The 15404-nt window shown below is 35.0% G+C and overlaps 1 long non-coding RNA gene across 1 annotated transcript; it reads right to left on the bottom strand.

Annotated features, from left to right (window-relative positions):
* Positions 1 to 631: 631 nt before the first annotated feature.
* On the bottom strand, positions 632 to 7074 carry LOC116422265. The gene is made up of 3 exons (XR_004232831.1): positions 6888 to 7074; positions 5819 to 5845; positions 632 to 1157 (listed from the first exon to the last, which is right to left on the bottom strand). It is a non-coding gene; the product is annotated as an uncharacterized LOC116422265 (long non-coding RNA).
* Between the last annotated feature and the right edge of the window lie 8330 nt (positions 7075 to 15404).

Here is a 15404-nt window from a genome sequence, read left to right as displayed (position 1 = left end):
GCTGTCACCTCCAGGTTGGAAGTGGTGTAGTGGCCACTCACAGAATCATCCCATTACTGACTGTTGCAAAAGTTTTAACATGTATTTTTCTGTCCTGAGACAATTTGCCCCTTAGCAGTCTGGTGATCTCCTCCATCACATTGGTCTTGGACTTAGTACAATTACTTGATTGGTTTTAGTCCACCTGTCTCAAAGCTCCTAAGCTGAAGCAGTCTTCCAGTCTCATTCTCCTATAGTAGCAGGAATTACAGATATGTGCCATCACGCCCAATTAGCACATTATTTATTTTATTATAAATGTAACAAATATGAGCACACAAAAATATTTCCTCATGCAAAGAACAGAAAAAGAGGATTTTATGTGGAGCTCTGAATTTCCACTATGTACAACTTTCATTTAAGCATATTTAAAGTTTATCATGGTAGTTACAACAGCGTCATTGTCTTTTACTGAACTTCTTTCTGCTGTCTTCTGCTTATTTTTAGTGATAAATTAGCACTCCTTTCTTTTTTTTTTAATGCCATTACTTTATAAAGTTGTAAAGTGTTTAATTACATTAGATAAAATGTAATAAAAGCAGAAGCATTGCTTCTCTGTGATGTGTGTGTGTGTGTGTGTGTGTGTGTGTTATGTATGTATATTCTATTTGACTGAACTCTTACCCAAAGCAGAAATCTCGGTGGGTCAAAGTTATAGGAACTTAGATTTACATCCAGAAGACACCTTCAAGTCCTTCGGGTCAAACCCTTTAATTTACTACAGCCTAGGAAGCCTGAGGGATCCACATATTCAGTAATTCAATAAATTCAGTAAACATTTATGAAGTGTATATTATGTATAATGTTGGAGGAGTGATCTTTCTTCTCTTTTAGACCTGAGGTTAGAATTCAGTTTTTGAGTTTCCATCTGAGAAAGCAGAAAAGGTAATTCACTTATAATCAGAGCTGGGCTGTCTCTGGCAGGAGCTTGTGGAGTGGCTGGTGGCTCTCTTGGAAGATGCATATAGTGGAACCCACTGGGAGAAGGCAGCCTGTGTTGATTTTTCATTGCCCTGGCACCATAAATCTCCACTTCTTTGTTTTTGTCCATCTTCTCTCTCACTTCAGATCAGGTACAGACATCAGTCCTTCAAACTTGTACTTCTGGAACAGGATCCCTTTAAAGATAAAGGTATGTCGGTAAGGAATCTGCCATGGCCTAAAGAACCATTCTCTGTTCCCTTTTGTCTCCACCCATACCTCTTTTTCAATGTTTTTGAAGATTCTACTTGTGACTTGTGTCCTGATATCATTGCTTACTTTCAAGTCCATCAGCTGGAGAAAGCAAATCTATATGCTATTGCTAGAGCTTTCATTGCTATTGTTGGTACTTTCCCAGTCAAATCACTCAGGGCTCTTTGCTACTAGCTAGATGTTCAATATTGGGAATTCACCTTTCATTTCTGTATTTTAATTTCCTTATTCATAAAATGAAGACCTGGCTCATTGGCTTTATCAGATCCATGCAAAAGGGATCCATGACACAAAACAGATCTTGGTCTAAATGATCTCTATAGCATCGGAAACCTTCTGGCTTCAAAATTCTTGGTGTGGCAAAAGGGCTGATGGCCTTGGAGTCAGGGGATTTGAGTTCAGATCTTATTTTTGAAACTTATTATTTGTGTGGTCACAGAGAAATTACTCAGTATCTCTGAGCCTCAGTTTCTTCATGAGTAAAATGGGGGTAATAGTACTTGTGGTACTTTCTCCCTAGGATTGTGAGAAAGATGCTTTCTAAAATGTAAATTAATATGTAATTATGCATTATTATTATATTAATGCCAATAATAATATTATCAGATTATTATGATATTAATGTCTTTTAATTTTGGCAGATTTTTATCTTATCCTTCACAATCTATCTATCTCTACTACAGTCATACCCATGTTATGGGTTTGCTGATATCTACTAAGCTAAGTTAAGGAAATCCATACAGAATTTCCCTTTGTACTAATTATGTGTGTTTCTTCTTTTTCTCTAATTGAAACTATAGTTTGTGTTTATCACCTCTGAGTAAAGCATTGGAGTGACAAACTTTATTGAATAGAGAGAATTATCCAACTTCACAGATAAGGAATGACAATATATTTATTACTTTAAGGCCACTTTATGTAATTCAATTTAACAAATAAGTATTAGTGCCTAATATTTCTAGGATACTGCACTGGGTCCTGGGGATTAAAAAATGATAAAGGACCCAGACCTTACCCTCAAGCTTATGCTTTAATTGGAGGGAGAAGGAAATAAGATAAACTATGATGAAAATAATAACTGTGATATAAAGCAGAATGTGATAAGAGGCAAATGTGGATTTTTGACAAACAAATTCGAGAGAGATGATTTATTCTAACTAAAGTATTGGCAATGAAGCTGTTGTATTTGTTTATAATTATGCCTTTTAGCATTGTTGATCAATGAAAACCAGTTTACTTGAAATAGTCCTCTTATTGCATGTATTCAATAAATTCTGAGAGTAGGTCTTACTCCCTCTTCCCCCCCCCAGGCCCACCTTTTGCTGGATTGAAACTATTAGGGTGATGTTCTTTAAACCCTTTCTTCTCATTTCTCATTCTTTATTACCTTCATTTTACTGGTCCAATAGACAACAGGGAAGCTTTTTGTCCAAAACTCTATACAAATCCAAAAGGGTTCAAAGACTTCTCTTGGAGTAATGGGGCTGCACACAATGACTATTCCTATTGGCATTTGTTCTCCTCCCCTCGTAAGTAGTAATAAAGTTTTGTTAAATGGTATCCCTTTGTAGCCCTATTGCTCTTAATTCAAATTCTCATATGCAATAATGCCCAAGGAAATTATCAGGAAAATTCTATTCCCAAAGAACTCCACTTCCTAGAAAAGAATCAATCCTAGTTTGGTTTGTATAAATATGTCCTTAGATCAATATATCTATGTAACCAAGTTTGGAGAAAAATGGATGACAAAAAAAGTTGACTGAAATGTTTGTTTTAGCCCAATTTGCTTATGGTTGAATAATCGTGGAATGTCTTCACAAATATGGTTCTTTCCCTCCAGGCCCCATGAATTTGATATGAATAATGACTCCTTGTACTTAATAAATATTTCCCCAACTGAAATGAATTTAATGTCCATGAAATGGAGGCCCTAGATAATCATCCAGATAATTCAGACCACAAAAGCTTTGCATTCAATAAAGACTTGGTAATTGATTATATAGTAAAGTGGATCTTTGAGTCTGAGTTATGCTAACAGAGATATGAAGACAGAGTGATGGACAAACAAAATAGTCCCCTTGAACTGGATGTACTGGGTTAGATAGATTAATTGCCCCTCTTGGAATTTTTTCTAACATTTTTGTTTTTATTTGTTGTGTCTTAGTCAATATCGTGACTATGTATGTTTATGTCATAGCTCTTCTATTAACAGGTAAGCTCTTTGAAAGACAAAATCTATGTTTTATTATAGTTTTACTTCTCCAATATCCAGTATAGTTCCTTGAAAGGAATATGTACTTAATATGATTTTATGGAATTGAAAAGATTAATTCTCCTGGCATCAGGCAAGAACATTCTATCTGGAAGGGAAATAGAGTTCTTTTTTTCTTTTTGGGTAAAATAAATATATCTGATTTTAAAGTTAACAAGATGTTTTTATCTCTGTCATATTCTTCCTCCTCCTCCTCATCTCCTGAATAGATGTTGTTCCCACAAGTGTCTATTTAAGGCCATTTGAGTCTATCATCCATTCAAAATGCAATTTAAAAACATTCACCTAATTTATTTCCTCCTGCAAAACAATGAGTCTAGTTTGATTGGAAATATTGGAAAATTTTCTACTGAAGGACTGAGTATGGCAAGAAAAAAATACCTTCAGGGAACTGGCTAAACACTTTGAAAACCCTGAGGAGATTTGTATTTAGGTCTAACCTATAACCCTTGAACAGTTTTCTGAAAACAAGATCTTTCAAGTACTATCTAAAAGACCAATATGCAACAGTTTGAAGAATGAGGTTTCCCTTTGTGTCAGATTATAGAACTCAGCAGCTTTGACCTTTTTGTTCTATTCTGTTTCCAATTTAAGCAGGGGAATTATTCATCACTGGAAAATAGTCTGGATCATCAGTCCTCCTCAAAGTGATAACTTTGATCATCAAGTACACGGCACTGAGAACACTGCTTCATTCCTAGGCCATCCTTAACATTGGCCCAGCCATAAACTATCCTTTATGAGATCGACGCTTTTGGAAGTGTATTATTGGTTAGGGCAATTTTAAGGTTCTAATCACTGAAAATGAACTCGCCCTATAACTTCAGACTCTTATTTTGTTTTTTCAACTTATACACTTCCTAGAACCTTTCAACTTTATTATTATTATTATCTAAAAAAAGAATTGAATTTCTTTTTTACTTAAGATACAACCTGATTGAGTAGAAAATCAGTTAACTAACAATCATTTATCAAATGACTTTTATTAAGTGCTAAACACTAACCTAAGTGATTTAAAGATAAATTTAAAAAGTATCCCTGACCTTCAGTAGCTTACATTCTAACAGTGTAGAAAATATTTATGCTATATTAAAGCTTTAATAATATAGCCTTTATGATGTCCTAGGCACTATGATAAGCTCTTTACAATTACTATCTCATTTTATCTTCACAAAAGTTTTGAAAGGCAGGTGCAATTATTATCCCTATTTTTCAGATGAGGAGACTGAGACAAACCAAGGTTATGTGACTTGCTTTGGGGTCAAAGAGCTAGGAAATGTCTGAGGCTGGATTTGAACTCAGATCTTCTATTCATTATATTATCTGGCTGCCTATATTCAATAGATTAAAGCTTCAAAGAGTTTTAATAGTCTGCATATATAGTACATGCATACATGCTTACATGATATATATATATACACATATATGTACATACATCTCTCTACCTCTATCTCTGTCTCTATAGTAGCTAAGAAGGGCAGTGGATAGTGTGCCAGACCCGGAGTCAGGAAAAAAAATCATCTTCCTGAGTTCAACTATGGGCTCAGACACTTACTAGCTGGGTGACCCTGAGCAAGTCACTTAACCCTGTTTGCCTCAGTTTCCTCACCTGTAAAATGAGATGGAGAAGGAAATGACCCACCACTCCAGTGTCTTTGCCAAGAAATCTCCAGCGATGTCATAAATAGTTTTAAATAACTGAAATGATAGTGGATAGAGAGTTGCCTTTGGAACCAGGAAGCCCTGAATTCAAAATCTACGTGTAGTACATAGCAATGAAATCATAAGTTCAGCCTTGTCGTTGGTTATTGTCCTTTGTTCTTGAAGAGGACCAGGATTACATCACTATGTTAGAGTCAAGTTACAGTGTATCCAAAGTGACTGATCAGATCAATATGAGCTTGAAATGTTCTACCCCAGGTTGGGCACAAATGGCCCACATGAACATTTGGGATGGATTTTCTAACTTGCTCGTTTTGCATTTCTTTTGAGTTACTTCACTTCTGCTTTGCTCAGAGAGCACAGCACCTTCTCTGATGAGGGCACGCCATGCTGGGAAGTTCTTTACCAGCATCTTCTATTTTATACAATTGGTTCCAGAATTCTTCAGAGAGACCTTGAGAGTATCCTTGTATTGTTTCTTCTGACTATCACATGAATGCTTGCCTTGTGGAGTTCTCCACAAAATAGTCTTTTGGGCAAGTAAATGTTTGACATTTGAACACTATGGTCAGCCCATTAGAGTTGCACTTTTTGCAATAGAATTTGAATGCTTTGCAATTTGGTTCAAGAAAGGACCTCAGTATCTGGTACCTTTTCCAGATGATCTTCAGAATATTCCTAAGAGAAATCAAATGGAATTTATTCAGTTTCTTTGCTGGTATGCTTAAATATATACTGAATACATGCAAAATTAATACACTGTAAGTTGGGGAGTTAGGGAGACCTGAGAGTAATCAGAGAATTTTTCATATAGAAAGTGGTTTATAAGTTGAGTCTTGAAGGAAACAAAGAATATTAACAGACAGATATTTAACTCAATGCTAATCTTTCACAAAGTGGTCATCTGGCTATTTTATAAATCCTTCACTAGTTTTTCTTTCCTTCTGTTGTGGAGATTTTATAAGAACTGACAAACAATGGAGACCTACATGCTATTTTGTATATAGGAATCAAAAACTTTCTCTTCTAGAAGGCTTTTTTTCTTTTTTAGACTTAAGAGCTGTCTCATGTTCCTATGTGAGCAAGTATTACAGTTTTAAATGATTCTACAGTTACCTAGACATAGGGACAAAGTGATAGAGCAATGAGCTTGTAGACAGGAAGACTTGTCTTTGTAGCTTGATCCCCTCTACCCCAGTTTCCTAAACTTAAAAATGGAGAGAATAATAATACCACTTAGAGGTGTTGTGAGAATCAAATGAGATATTTTTAAAGCACTTAGCAAAATAAAGCAAATAAATAAATAAATACACTTAAGCATTCAAAACCTATTTTATTCATGGAAAATACTCTTAAGATCTTTATTTGAAACTTCTTTACTGATAGTTGACACAATTTTCTAGCAATTCTGTGAATCTATTTTCCAAGTCCACAGCAAGTTATAAAAAGTAAATAAGAAGAGGAGACAGGGCATGCATATTGATAATAGTGTGACATTAGGGTATTCAGGGAATACTCTGATTGAGGGCTTGCAGACCCCTTTTCAGGACTGCTCATCTAATTTTGGAGTCAACTTTCATCCAATTCTTACATGGGGCTCCAATAAGCTACAGTATGCACAGTGACCACATGCTGATAAACCATCTTGGTAGATGGGCTAACTCAAGTAGACGCTAACAAGTAGATCTCAAATCTGTTGGTAACTTAGGGGGATACCTACCCCAAACGTGAAGATTCTCCCCAACTGAATAGGTAGATGAGAATGATGTGTTCCAATGGCCACAAAAGTAGTTGAAGCAGGCGATGAAGCTCTTTGATCTTGGTCAGGTATCAAAGACACCAAAGTCATTCATTGCATCCTGGACCATGGCCAGTTGAATTTTGTCCTGCCACTGGACTTTGACTATTCAGAAAGAGAGAGAGTAAGGCTGATGAACTGTCTCCCTTAAATCTAATTCACTCACAAGTCATCATCCTCTATGTCCTTGGTCTTCTTTGAATATGAAGGACAAATGACAACAATAAAAGCAATAGTGAGAAGCTTAGAATTAAGATACAAATGGTTAACAGAAAGTGGAAACCCAAAATAAATATGGAAGTGGTACCTGGTGGATATGAATTCTGAGTCAGAGGCATTTCAGAACTTCAGAGAGGCAAATGTCTTAACTTTTTTGAATAAAAAAGGGAAGAGAATATGTTGTTCAAACTAGACTTACAAACTTGGTTTTCATTCTATGCTGAGCTCCCTTGGGTACTTCTGGGGACATAAACTCAGCATTAAAGGACTCTAGTATTATGCAACAGTCCTTAGAATGATAATAGAGGAGGAAGCTAAATCAAAAGTGACTGGTCACTGAGCTAGCTTAATCACAATCAAGTAATCCATTTCCAGGAAGGAAGGGAGAGAACACTCTTTCCTCTAGCTGCTGTGGTGACTGTTTCAATGTGGCAGCAAATATATGCATAACTAGTCAAGACTGAGATTTGACCTCAGATTTTTTTTTCTTGCTATATCTTATATGTTGGATTTTTTACTCTGAGCAGAGGAGACTTGAGAGTGATGACAGATGGAGGAAATAGTTTTCCTGTTCTTTATCTATGGTATACTTTGAGTATCTTTTTGATTCCTTTTGGGGAGTCCCTTGACAAGAGTCTAAATTTTATTTAAGTCATTGATTTTTTTTCTTTGGGACAACAGGATGGGAAGATATAGAATTACAAGAAAAACCTAGATACCTTGTTTTAGAGATCAGATTCCATCAGAACTAAACCCAGGCTCCTTGAGTTCAGAGTTAAAGAAACTCCTAAGAGAGAATGCCCTGTAATATTGTTGTTCCATCTTCATGATCTAGTAGACCCTAAAGGTTTTCTTGGTAAGGATACTAGAATATTTCTTTTTCCAGCTCATTTTAAAAATGAAGGGATTGAGACAAATAGGGTTAAAGTGACTTGTCCAGAATCACACAGCTAATAAGTATCTGAGGATTTGAACTCAGGTCTTCCTGATTCTAGTCCTGGCACTCTATGTATTGTGCTACCTATCTTTCTCCTAATATGTTGTCCTTGTTTACATATTATTAAAGAGATAGTTTGCTAGTCTTTGGGGAAAAAAATCACTAAGACTCACAGATTCATCAAGAATAACTCATGATAGATTTATCATATTTGTTCTTTTGACAGTTATTAGATTGGCAGATAAAAATTAGCTTAAATTTCACAAAACTTCTGAAAAAGCCTATCATATTAATCTTGTAGACAAGATATAAAGATATGGGTTTGATAATTGCATGCTTAGTTAGATTAAAAATGATAACCCTAAGAGCAGTCATTATTGAATCAATGTCAACTTGAAGGGAAGTTTTTAGTGAACTGACCCAGAGATTTGCCTTTGGTTTTATGCTTTCAAAAGTTTTGTAATCTAGGACATGCACAGATGGTTAGATATCCCACTTATTAAAGTTGTAGCTGAAAAAAGAGACATAAATTGTTCATTGGGAAACAGAATTAGCATCTAGAAAGATCTTGGTAGGTGAAGACAAAAAATTAAATTGATGATGTCATTTAATGGGAATCAGTTTAAAATCCTTTATTTGTGTCAAAAAAGCAAAACAGAACAAAACTATAAAAGCATGAGATGGGAATACATAACTAGGCAAAGGTTTGTGTGAAAAATTTACTTTTTTTTTGAGTAGATCACAAGCTTAACATGAATCACCAGTATGATATCATAGACTAAGAAAAAAATTCAGTTTGATAATGCCTTAAGACAGGCATGAGGTCCATAATGAAAGAGTTGAGAATCTCCTGGGATGCTTTGTTTAATTATGGATACAACATTTTAGGAAGAACATTGAAAGACTGAAACAACCAAAGAATGTTGACCAAACTGGTGAGGGAATGGAGAACATGCTACACTATGATTTTCAGGTGAAGGAACTGGGGAATTTTCATCTACATAATACTTGCAGGGAACATAATAGTTACCTACAAATATTTGAAATATTCTTAGCTGTTAAAGGATTTACAAGGTTTATCTTTAGTTCAGAAGGGAAGATCTAGGGGGCAAAGGATAGGAGTTAAAGAAAGAAAGATTTAGGCTGGACACAAGGAAAACTTTGTAATAATTAGAGCTGTCCAAAAGAAAAATGATTGCCTTAAGGGGACAAAGGTTTCCCTCTCATTGTAGGTCTTCAAGGAAAAGTTGGATGACTGTGTCAGAGATGATATAGAGGAGATCATTGTTCAGGCCCAGGCTAAACTGGATATTTCCTATGATCCCACTAATCCCTGAGGACATTAAACCAAGATAGAAATTAATATTCAGAGGCATTATAGGATTTAGAATTAGAAGATAATTTAAAGACCTCCCAGTCAACTTTTTCATTTAAAAAAGGATAATATTATAGCTCAGAGATTAGTTTGCCCAAAGTGACACAGATAATAGTCACATTGATTTCTTTTATCTAAATAAGCAAGTTTACATTTCATAGTTTTTTCCACTAAAGGAGATGCTGAGGCATGTCCTGATTCAAATTCAAGTCCTATAAAGAAATATGAATTATCAAAAAATGTTAATTATGTTGGTATCCTGTGTAAAGAATGGCAGGGAAGAAGTAATACCATTTTAGAAAGTTTCCAGTCAAACCATTAAATTTTTCTAAGAATGCATATTTGAAATGGTAATTTCTGGTTATATTTTATTGAGCATTTTAGAATTTACAAAGAACTTTCTCACAACAGCAAGCTATAATAACTCTTTACAGTGATTAAAACAACAAAATTTGGTCACATGTTCAGTTACTGAAATCAGTTTTATGATCCTAGTTTCTGATCTTTTCCCTACAAAGCAAACACTATTTGCTCTATTACACACTCACAACTTTTTTCTTAAGAGTTTTGCATATTGCATGCATAAACATGCAAAGGATTTGTTATGTGTACACATCCAAATACACATACCCAATCCAGATTGTAACATCCAGTTAAATGGTTAGGATTTTGAGTTAGTACATCCAAATATATACCTTGAACAGAAACTATAGCTGATCAGGAAGATGGTCCTAGGATAGAGTAAAATGAAGAAAGTGGACTGAATTGCATCTGGGAAATTGTACAGTACGTTTAATGATCCAGGACTGTTCCTTGGCACAAAGACTCATCTTCTTAGTATAAATGTTGCTGTGATGCTTATGAATCTTAGAACATCATAATTCTCAAAGAATCAAAGTGATGGGTGATTCAATAGGAAATGGAAAATGAGACAATGTTGCAGTCTGATTTAGTGGGAAGGGTGAGATTAGAAACCATACTACTGAAATTCCAGACAGACCTTTGTTCATCCCTCTGAACCCTGATGCCTAATAACTCTTAATGGAACTGAATGCCCCTTGAGATTTCTCTATAGATACATTATATGGCTAATGTGAATCCTGATGCTTTCAACTAGACCAGTTACTGAACAGATCAATCCCCATACCCTGTAGCTTGGTCTACTTATTTCCTAAGGACACCATGCCTGAAGGGGGTGCTGGAGAGCAGCATATATTGCTACAGGCACATCACAGCATCCCTCTTAATGAAAGGACCAATAACCTGCAGATTTGTTCTTCTACCATCTGAAAATTATTCACCTACATAAAACAGAACATCAGTAAAAACAGTAGCTAATTGTATAGTGCTTTAAGGTTTATAGAATATATAACATCTTAAATTCCAATTGATTTTCACAACTTTATAATATAAATGTGGCTAGGTGGCACAGTGGATTCAAATCCAGCCTCAGACACTTATCAGCTGTGGCAAAATACTTAAAGTTTCTTTATATGTAAAAAGAATTGGAGAAAGGAATGGCAAACCACTTTACTATCTTTGCAGAGAAAAGCCCAAATTGGTCAGAAAGAGTTTGACATGATTGACCGACTCAACTATAACAACAATATAAATGATCCCATTTTGCAATTGAGAAAGCTGAGGCTTAGAGAAGGGAATTGATTTAACAGTGGTCATAAGGCTAGTAAATATATGAGAAGAGCTTTAAACCCAAGTCTCTTGACTCCAAATTCATTATTCTGTCCATAGTAAGAATAGAATTTTCTCTTGTAGGTTATACCTGAGTAGAAAGAGTTAGAATTGGAAATCAAGAGATCTATGCTCTGCCTCTGTCTTTGTCTTTAACTACTTGGATCAACCCACTTGCATATTCTAGGTTTCAGTTTCTTCACTCTGAAATTCAAAGGGGGTAGATAAGGTTCTTTCTACTCAATGATTCCATGAAAGAACACTAAGATTGGATCCTATTTAACTTTCCTAGATAGAATTTAGCAAAATTATTTTTTATTAGTTAATATCCATATTTGAATTCTCTGTCCACTAATGGTACAATTAAACAATTTTCTAGAAATATTTTGCAGTGAGTTTCCAATTCTACATATCACTAAATACACCCTAAATCTCCCATGCTATGTCATCCAAAATCAAAATGTTTAATCATCTGATGAGATGCTACCAATTATCAAAAAATAATTAATGCTGCATTAAATTTTACTTCTTTAAATCTCTATTAAAGAAAGTTTCTACCACTTCCTGCTTAAGATTTATTTTCTAAGGTAATTATCTGACATAAGCTTAAGGTTGTAATTGGAAATTTCAAAAGAAAGAAGTTAGAGCTGAGTCAGGTCAGCTATTGGAAACAGGTCAATAATGAATCAAGGGCATCCTGTTATATTATCAACAGAAAGCTTCCCATTTAATCAAGTGACTCAAACTTGCTTAGGGATTTTATGTTGGAGGAGAAAGTCATGGACTATTAAACTTCCATTCCAAAAAGTAAATTTGACAAATTATTAATATTGTTATCATATAGAGATAATATTATATATAACATGTATAATATAAAATATATTGATACTATTGATAACAATTATTAAAGTATCAGGGCTGCCTAAACAGGCTAAAAGTACAGACTAACACTGCTGTTAAAAACACAACTATTTTTAAATATCATTTTTCCCAAAATTCAAAACGTAGGTAACAAGAACTAATTGAGGAAAACTGTAGAGCAGATTCTTAATTTTTGCATGTGTGTGTGTGTTGTGTGTGTGATGCACTTCTTTTGCATTCTAGTGAAGCCTATGGACTGCTTCTTAGAAACGATGCTTTTAAGGGTATAAAATTAAAACACACACACAACACAACATACACCCCAGGGCATCATTTATATTGAAACCCAAGAAAATAATAATTTCATGGGGCCCAGTTAAAGAACCTTTGTTGTAGTGGCACACCCATCATGATTCCATTTTTTTTCTGTTCTCCCTGCCTTCCTTTCTCTTTTCTTCCCTCCTACCTTCCTTCCTTCTCTCCTTCCATTCCTCCTTCTCTCTCTCTCTCTCTCTCTCTCTCTCTCTCTCTCTCTCTCTATATATATATATATATATATATATATATATATATCTGTCTCTCTTTTCTCTCTCTCTCTCTCCAACTACTACTGATGCTTGATGGGATGAAACTAATGATAAGAATTTGACTTTGGAACTATACACCATATTCAAAGGGAATGGAAGTCCGGGGTGTTTAACATTCTACTGATGTTAGGGTGAGTTGGGGAAGTAGAATGATGATCATAAGAGTAAAGTAGTATTTATACTAAAGACGTATACTAAAATGAAAAAATAAAAGAACTTAAGGATCCATAGAGGTAAAACTAAAGGTAATAGTTGTAGGAATATACTACAGGTAAGTCTTGATTAGTGCAAATAATGAATATCATGAAGTGCACTACTTAAAATTATAATTATATAAAAGATGGTACTTGGTCCAACCTAATGGAGAAATGTAGTATGAATTAAAATAATCTGATCACTTCACGGGATTCATTATTTGCACAAATCAAAACCTGGCTTTTCACATAATTAAGGCCAAAAGAAAGAATTGACAAATTTGACAACTGGTTACAAATTTGGCTTGGCAAAATGACATTGAAATGATGAGGACTTCAACTATAGATATGTGTGGTCTCTTATTTTCTTGCAAAATTAGAGTGACTGATAATATTGTGACATAATAAAAACTAGCAGGTAACAAGCATTTTACCTGCTTATAACATGCTTTATATCTATTATCTCATTTGAGCTTCACAACAATTCCAAGAGTTAGATATGTCAGATATTACCATTCCCATTTTGTAGATAAGGAAACAGAGGTTCTTAAAGAAAAAGGAATGAGCCCAGTGTTACACATTTCACTCAAAGTTTCACTTTGCTCATTTTTTTGTGGACTATATTTTAAAAGCATTTCCTTTAGAAGCAAAACACAGAACTAAAGGCTCTCCTCCAACAAGTTTTGGTCTTTTACTTGTCAAGATTTTTTACCAATTATTTGAACAAAGATCTAGAGAGCAAGCTTGTCAAATCTAGGGATTCTAATGAACAAATGAATGAGTTAAAAAGCATTTAAAAATGTGCTTTCTATGTGCTTAATGTTGTGCTAAGTTCTGGAGATAACAAATAGAAAAGTCAGTCCTTGCTTATACTCAAACTAGGGGAAACTATATATATGAGAAAGTTCAAATGCTGAAGGGATGGAAAAGATGGAAGGTCCTGAGGATGTAACTCTAAGACAGATGTCCAGCACTTTTTAAAGTACATTAGGATATCTGCATTAGAAGCTAGAAAGGCTAAAGGAAACTAGCCTACCACTATTGGAAGAAAGGAAATTATCCTAAGGATCAGAGTGTAAATCCTTCTGGCAGGGGTAGAGTATATGTCCTGGAAGGTAAAGGGAAATGAGGTATTGACAGGAAAACCCAGAGCAGGGAAGCAACAAGGGCAGCCCTTCTTTTGGCACTAGGTCTGGTGGTAGCCTTCCAGGAATCTCTTTAGGATGGAGTACTTTCCAAGTATAGTCAGTGTAAAGGTATGGAAGATATAAGATCATGTTTGATGAAGAGTAAGAAGGCAAGTTTGGCTGAACTGGATTGTGTTTGCAGAATAAAGAATAAGAAGTCTGGAAATGTGGTGAGAGCCTGCTTATGATAGGTTTTAAATGACAAAGAGAAGAGTTTATATTTGGTCTTAAAGATAATAGGAAACCACTGGAATAGGGGAATAATGTGTAACTAGACTAGAAAAATCACTTTGGCATCTGACCCTTGCCTTAGTTATGTGGCCCTCAAGGATTTTTTTTTGGAGACTGGACAAATACATAAGAAAAAAACAGCAAACGGTGTAAAAAACTAATAAATAAGTACTAGGCTATAAGCTCCTTGACAACAGGATTTCTTTCATTCTTTTTCTTTGTATTCTCAGTGCGTAACACAGTGTGTAACCTAATAGGAATTTTAAAAGCATTTGCTGATTGATAGCTTACTAAATTGTAAAGAATGGAGGCTGTCTTAGGGGTTCAGAGGATAGAGCTGTAGCTCTGGGAATGTTTCATGGAGGTGAGGCTTTTAAACTGGGTCTGGAAAGGCCTTACAACTTGAATCCCTTGTCTCTCTCCCAATTCTTTTATCTCTTATTTCTAACCCTAGCCTTACAGTTTTATCCTTGACTCTCAAATTCTCTTAATTCCTAGTTCCCATCTTTGTTTAGTCCTCAGAACTTCACTCTGTGCTCCTGACATGAGCCTGGGAATCTAAATCTCTTCTTTTTGCTTTTACTCATCATTTTGAATTTTGGTTTTGTGGGCCTGATTTTTAGTTGTAACTTGGATCTCAATTAATCTGATGAGAACTTCCTAAAAAGAAGGGTCAGAGGCTATTTCTTAGCCAAAAAGCTTCAGAGAATTATTTAATAGATATATTCAACTACCTAATTTACTCTGGCTCTGTCTACATGTGATAGCTAAAGAGAAATAAAATTTAGTCATATGACTTCTTTCCAAGGTGAAGGATAGGACTTAGAAACATTGGTTTCCCCACTTATTCATAGGCTGTTGGGTAAGCCCTGGTTAAATAGGATGGTTAAAGTTTATAGTATTTTATCTAGTTCATCCCAATCACATAGAGTCAGTCTCAATTAAGTCATTTTCTCTGCAATGGGAGGGGGTCTGTTTTGTGAGTGTGTTTGAATATATGCATATATCAGCATTATTGTTAACTACATATGCACGTACATATATTTATACACATGCTCACATGTGCAAAGATGCAGTTCCAAACTTAATTAAAAATAGAAAGCAACCTAAAGTGTGCTGGTATTTTCCCTGACTTCAGCATGATCTACCACTTTGACAA

This window comes from Sarcophilus harrisii, chromosome 3, assembly GCF_902635505.1.
Source record: "Sarcophilus harrisii chromosome 3, mSarHar1.11, whole genome shotgun sequence".
Taxonomy (NCBI): Eukaryota; Metazoa; Chordata; class Mammalia; order Dasyuromorphia; family Dasyuridae; genus Sarcophilus; species Sarcophilus harrisii.
Note: the sequence above shows the minus strand (reverse complement) of the source record. Positions and strands in the feature narration are given on the sequence as shown.